Source organism: Portunus trituberculatus, chromosome 50 (genome assembly GCF_017591435.1).
Source record: "Portunus trituberculatus isolate SZX2019 chromosome 50, ASM1759143v1, whole genome shotgun sequence".
NCBI lineage: Eukaryota > Metazoa > Arthropoda > Malacostraca > Decapoda > Portunidae > Portunus > Portunus trituberculatus.
Genome location: NC_059304.1, coordinates 4,735,155 through 4,742,249, shown reverse-complemented (window position 1 = coordinate 4,742,249; position 7,095 = coordinate 4,735,155).

The following is a 7,095-nucleotide window of genomic DNA, read 5'->3' as shown; positions in this document are numbered from 1 at the left end:
TTATTGAAAAAGAGGAAAAAATAAATATACATAAAAAAAAAAAAAAAAAAAAAGCTGAAAAAATATGATGTCAGTTTGGTACAGAGTGTTTGGACCTGCCAGGGAGTGAGAGGGAGTGGTTATGGGGTGCTACATTAGGTTAGGTTGGTAAAAGTCTGAGATTTTTCAAAAGTAAGAAAAAAAAAAAATAAAGTCACACCACCTGCTAATGTTTGGAGAGAGAGAGAGAGAGAGAGAGAGAGAGAGAGAGAGAGAGAGAGAGAGAGAGAGAGAGAGAGAGAGAGAGAGAGAGAGAGAGAGAGAGAGAGAGAGAGAGAGAGAGAGAGAAAAAGAAAATATGGTAACAAATAAGGCCGCGTTTCCCAACCTTTTACCCTTGCATAACCCTTCAAATACATGACACGTCTCAAGGAACCCCTACGCACAAACAAATTATATACCATACATTTGTCATTTTATGTGACGTCAAATCAGGCGGGTGGAGGAGCTGCGAAGGGAGGCCGGAATTGAGGCGACACTGGACAGTTTCTTGGGGACAGTGCCCTGAAATCATGCACAAACCAAAATCATCCCACACACTCCCAAGACACTCCACACACATGCACAGACCACTTAAAACACCCAGCACACACCAAAATCATACCCTAACACTCACAAGGCACTCCACACACATGCACAGACCACTTAAAACACTCAGCACAAACCAAAATCATACCCACACTCCAAACACCTGCACAGACCACTTAAAACACACAGCACACACCAAAATCATACCCACACACTCCATACACACACACACACAGACCACTTAAAATACTCACCACACACCAAAATCATCCCCACACACGCACAGACCACTTAGAACCCTTAAAACTAACCTAAAACACACTCAATACACCATGCAACACCTCAAAATTCCCCTAACCGCACTCAGAACACACTCATATATTCAAACACCCAACTACACCACACTCAAGATATGTAAAATATACCTAAAAACATCTAACACACACTGAAAACACACAAAATACACTCAAAACACCCTGCAACACTACCAAACACACTCAAAATACTTCAGATATAACCCAAAACACCAAAAGGCCTTATAAAGAACGGTAACATTAAAAAGGGGACTTACCTAAATATTGTGGTTTGGCTCCTCCTCTTCTTCCACTTCCATTTTCCTTTCTTCTTCCTTTTTTTCTTTCTTCTACTGCTCCCATCTACACGCCTGAGCCTAGAAACACATCAAAACACTTAGAAAACACGAGATATTAGGCAAAATATTGAGGAAGTGTAGGGAGAGCACCTATTGTGGCTTATCTGCTCCTCCACTTATTCCTCCCTTTCTCCTTCCTTCCTCCTCATACTCTTTTATTTCTCCTTCCTTGTTCCTTCTGCTACTAATATCTACACACCTGAGCCAAGAAACACGGAAAACACGTAGAAATCACTAGATATAAGGCAAAATATCGACGAACTGGGCGGTAGGGAGGAGGAGGGACACCGGCCTGAGTCACCCCTTGGCTGTGACGTCATCAAGAGCGGGAACAGTGGTGACTTGGCTGAATTACGTAAATAATTCTAAAAATGACTTCAAGAAAAAACGAAGCCAAGGCCGAATGCTTACTCTTTTATGACTTGATAGATAATTTAATTAATATCCAAAACGTCAAAACATCTCCTGCTTAACTAGTTTTAAAAAAACTGTCTAAATTAAGTATATGAAATGTATATAAACATTTCCACTTATAACGCTGCCAAAACGTCCAGCCATTTCGACTTTATATTTCTTTCGAAAAATATTAGACAATGTAAACTCTCTTCTCAGGCATCCAACACTGACCTAGAACCAGAAGTGAACGAGTGAAAAGCATTTATGTAAAACAAAACCATTAAACTCTAAACTCATCAGAAACTCTTGTAAAGTCAACCTATTTTCACTTGGCGAATATTCTAACACATTCTACAGAGACTGAGCTTTCTTTTAAAGCATTCTACAACGAGTTTGACCGTCAAACAGAAACGTAAACAAATAAAATCTAAAAAAATAAAACTTACGTTAAACGGGACAAAACACCACTTCAAAGTCCACATATTTCACTCAATGGATTGATTTCACGCTTAAAAAAGTACACACAATTTTTTGATACCATAAAGGCCCAGTTACACCTCAAAATTTAAAAAATGAAATTGAGAGATGGGAAATTTTGAAGGTTATGGCAGCTCATATTTAAGCTATAAAACACCACTAAACGCCACATATTTACCGAACACAGGCGCGGAACACACTTCAAACACAACGAAATATTTAGAGAAACCATAAAACACATCATGGAAGCGTAATATTATTTTTAGAGAATATATCAAAAAAAGTATTAGAACCCGCAGGTTGCCAAGGGGGACAGGGAGGAGCTGGGGGCGGGACGGGGCCGGGCAGGTAACATCCGGGAACACTGCAGCGCGGACTCCATAATCCTTATGTTGCATTTATTATCTCACCACAACATAATTAAGCCCCATCGGCAAAACTTGCCCAGGAACATGCAACGGTACTGTAATGCCTGCATTCTGACACATAACATAACATAACATAACATAAATAATAGGATAACAAAGGGCCACCAGGGCCCATCTAGGTTATCCTGTATCAGTCGCACAGCGACCTCGTCATCAGTACTTAAAGATACACTTACAAGTACACAATACATTATATACTAATTCTAAATATTTGGCCCATTAACAGGGCTAAGTCCTGCAGCGAAATCCTCTACAATTTGTGGTCCCCATACATGGGGATCATGTCTTATTTAACTATAGTAAATTTCTTATAAAACTATCATGCAGTGCTATACATAATTATAAATCTAATGAATTTAAGTGCTTATCTAATCTGTTTTAAACATTGTCAAACTAGTGCTATTTACAACCGTCTCTGGCAATGCATTCCAGAAGTCTACCACTCTATGACTAAAGAAATATTTTCTTATATCTAACCTGCAGCCTTGCTTTCTAATCTTCCTGCCATGATTTCTAGTCCTATTTCCTCCTCTAAGGTAAAGAAAGATCTCACATCTATGTAGTTTGTATCTGAAAACATTTTAAATAACTCTATCATATCCTCTTATACATCTCCTCTCAAATGAAAACATGTTTAATTCCTTTAATCTATCTCTATACTCCAGGCGCTTTAATGCTGGTATCATCCTAGTTGCTCTTCTCTGAACTGCTTCTAACATGTTGATATCCTGCCTATAGTGGGGTGACCAGGCCTGTATGCAATACTCTAAATGGGGCCTAACATAGGAATTATATAAGCTACGCACCACTTCCTTACTTTTATAACTAACATTTCTATTTATAAAACCCAGGATCCTATTTGCCCTATTTCTTGCTTCTAAACATTGCTTTGAAAATTTCATAGTCCTGTCTATCACTACTCCTAAATCCTTTCCTTCCTCTACTGCCTCTAGCCAACATCCCTCCATCTCATAGTTAAAGTTTGTGTTGTCTTTACCTAAATGCATAACCTGACACTTATCAGAATTAAACTCCATCTGCCACCTGTCTGCCCATGCTATCAGCCTGTCCAGGTCTCGTTGTATTCTGTAATTGTCCTTTTCACCCTGTACTGCACATGCTATCTTAGTATCATCTGCAAACTTTGATACTTTGCTACTAATTCCTAAATCTAAATCGTTAATGTACACCAAGAAAAGAAGAGGTCCTAGCACTGATCCTTGGGGTACCCCACTAACCACTTCCTTCCACTCAGACATTGCCCCATTTAATACTACTCTCTGTTTCCTATCAGAAAGCCATTCACTAATCCAGTCAACTAACCTACCCCCTATCCCATGTAGTCTCAATTTGTACACTAGCCTCCTATGCGGTACCTTATCAAACGCCTTGCTAAAATCTAGATATATAACATCTATGCTATTTCCATCATCTAACTCCTTGGTAATATATTCTAAGATATCGAGCAAATTTGTAAGACAGGACCTCCCTGATCTAAAGCCATGTTGGGTATCTCTAATTAATCTATTCTCATTTAAATGCTCCCAAATACTACCCTTAATGATTTTCTCTAGTATCTTACATACTATACTAGTTAAACTGATCGGTCTATAATTATTCGCATCATCCTTCCTACCTTTTTAAATATTGGAGTAACATTAGCTAACTTCCAGTCCTGAGGTATCTCAGCAAACCTAAGTGATCTTTCAAAGATTAACTTAAGTGCTTCAGAAATACTGTCTACACCCTCCCTAAGTACTCTGGCATGTAGCTCATCAGGACCACTAGCTTTCCTATCGTCTAGTTCAAGAATAAATTTCCTAATAATTCCCGGTTTTATATCAATATTTTCTAAAGCTCTTAAACTACTCGTCGCACTGTTTGTAACAGGATTTCCTATTCTTTCCTAGTAAATACTGAAGAAAATTGTTCATTCAATAATTCTACTATGTCTTCATTTTGATCCACTACTACACCATCTTTTCTGAGTGGTCCAATCCTATCCTTATTTCTTTTATCACTGACCTTGTAATAACTATATAATTTTGGGATCTTTACTCCCAGCTCTAGCTAGTTTTATCTCTGCCTGTCTTTTACTTTTTTTATAACCTTACTCAAATCATCTCTGACCTGTCTGTACTTAATCAAATCTACATCTTCCCACTTTTCTGCAACTCTCTATATGCCCTCTTCTTCTCTCTGATCTGGCTACCTATCTCATGAGTCCACCATAATGGCTTCCTGTTTCTCTGCCTTATATCTTTGTAAGGGATACACTGCATCACTATACCCTTTACTACAACCTTAAAAATATCCCACATCTCCTGTGCAGTTTTAATTCCAAAACTATCTTCCCAGTTTACCTCTCCTAATAACTGACGTAACCTACCATAATTGCCTTTCTGATAGTTTGGGACTCTAGTCTTATTCGCTATATTATCCCTACTGGAATTAATGATAAATCTAATTATATGGTGGTCACTGTTTGCTAAAGTCTCTCCTACCTCAACTTCCTTTAAACAATGCTCAATATTTGTTAGTACTATGTCTAAAACCTTCCTCCCCCTAGTAGGTTTATCTACCATCTGCACTAAATAGTTATCCTGAAAACTTTCCATAAACTTATTTTCACTAGCATCTCCTACCATCCTCTCCCAGTTTACTGACTTAAGATTAAAATCCCTAAGATAATTGTCTGACTAGTACACCCCTATTTATCTCATCTACCATAAGGTTGTCTACATCTGCTGACTGGTTAGGTGGCCTATAAAAAGCTCCTACTCTAATAACCTTACTTTTGTTTACTCTAACATCCAGCCATAAGGACTCTACTCTGTTATCTACCTTAATACCATTAACCTGACTGGAAATGAAGGATTTTTACATAAATAACTACTCCTCCGCCTATCCTACCAATTCTCTGGTGTAAATACATAATGTATCCATCTACTTCATATTCTTTCCTATTTTCCTAAACTTTCCTCATTTACCCATGCCTCTGTGACACAATACAACATCTAGGCCCTCCTGTCTCTTGTCTTGCCGCTGGTGCTGTCGGGAATGTCATCACTTCACTTTGTGTGTTTGGGTGTAAATGGGCATGTTGTGGATGTGTTGCGGGGTGTTTATGGGGTGTATAAGCAACACCACACGGCCATCACCACTGTTTGTTGTGCACTCGGCCCACCACAATTCTTTCCTTCCTTACACACTAATCCCTTATCAACACCACTGCCACACCTTACACACCTGTTCCTTGGTGCATTAATAACCTCCACCACCTCTGTCACGGCACTGTCACCTCTATACAGGCTGAAAATATAACGGCACTCCAGTTAGGTCAACCGTGTCTCTTGGCGGCAGGTACCGACGCCATCATCAACTGTGGCTCTCTCAAGGAATTCACTCTCTTCTCCTTGCCCGCTATAAATTCCAATACTATGTCCTTGTATGTGTTAAATTCTCAGTGTTGGAAAAGTATCACGGAATTATGTGTGAAATATTTAGTGTTATTATGGTTTTAGTTTATTTAAGGATACAAGTTGCCGTGGGAGCTTCAAAATGTCGACATTACTAAACTCAGCATTCACAACACAATAAATTCCAATACTATGTCCTTGCTTGTGTTAAATTCTCAGTATTTGAAAGTTATCTGGGAATTATGTGTGGAATACTCAATGTTTTTATGGTTTTAATCTATTTGAAGATACAAGCAGCCGTGGGAGGAGCTTTAAAATGTCGACATTACCAAAACTCAGCATTCACAACACACAATATATAAATCTAATTAAAAATACACAAATAAAAAAAAAAAAATAAACAATCATTAAAAACAAACATGCTAAACAGTGAGAGATGAGTGACAAAATATCGACATTACAAATCACAACATTCAAAACAAATAAAAGGAACACAAACAAATAATAACTAAAAAAAAAAAAAAAAAAAAAAATGTGTGTAGTGTGTGGTGATAGAGTGGTAGAGAGCAGTGTGGTGTATGGTGTGTGGTGACTGGTGTGTGTGGTGAGAGTGGAAGAGAGCAGTTGGTGTATGGTGTGGTGACAGTGGTGTGTGTGGTGATAGAGTGAAAGAGAGCAAATTGTGTGTATGGTGTGTGTGGTGAAAGAGGAAAGAGAGCAGTTGGTGTATGTGTGGTGACTGGTGTGTGGAGACAGAGAAAGAGAGCAAATTGTGGTGTATGGTGTGTGTGGTGTATGGTGTGTGTGGTGAAAGAGTGGAAGAGAGCAGTTGGTGTATGGTGTGGTGACAGTGGTGTGTGTGGTGATAGAGTGAAAGAGAGCAAATTGTGGTGTATGGTGTGTGTGGTGAAAGAGGGAAAGAGAGCAGTGTGGTGTGTGATGACAGTGGTGTGTGTGGAGACAGAGAAAGAGAGCAAATTGTGGTGTATGGTGACAGCGGTGTGTGTGGTGACAGAGTGAAAGAGAGCAAATTGTGGTGTATGGTGACAGTGGTGCGTGTGGTGAGAGAGTGAAAGACACCAAATTGTGGTGTATGGTGTGTGGTATATGGTCCGCCACGCACACTCCCAGTGACAGAGTCCTCGCGCCTCTTAGA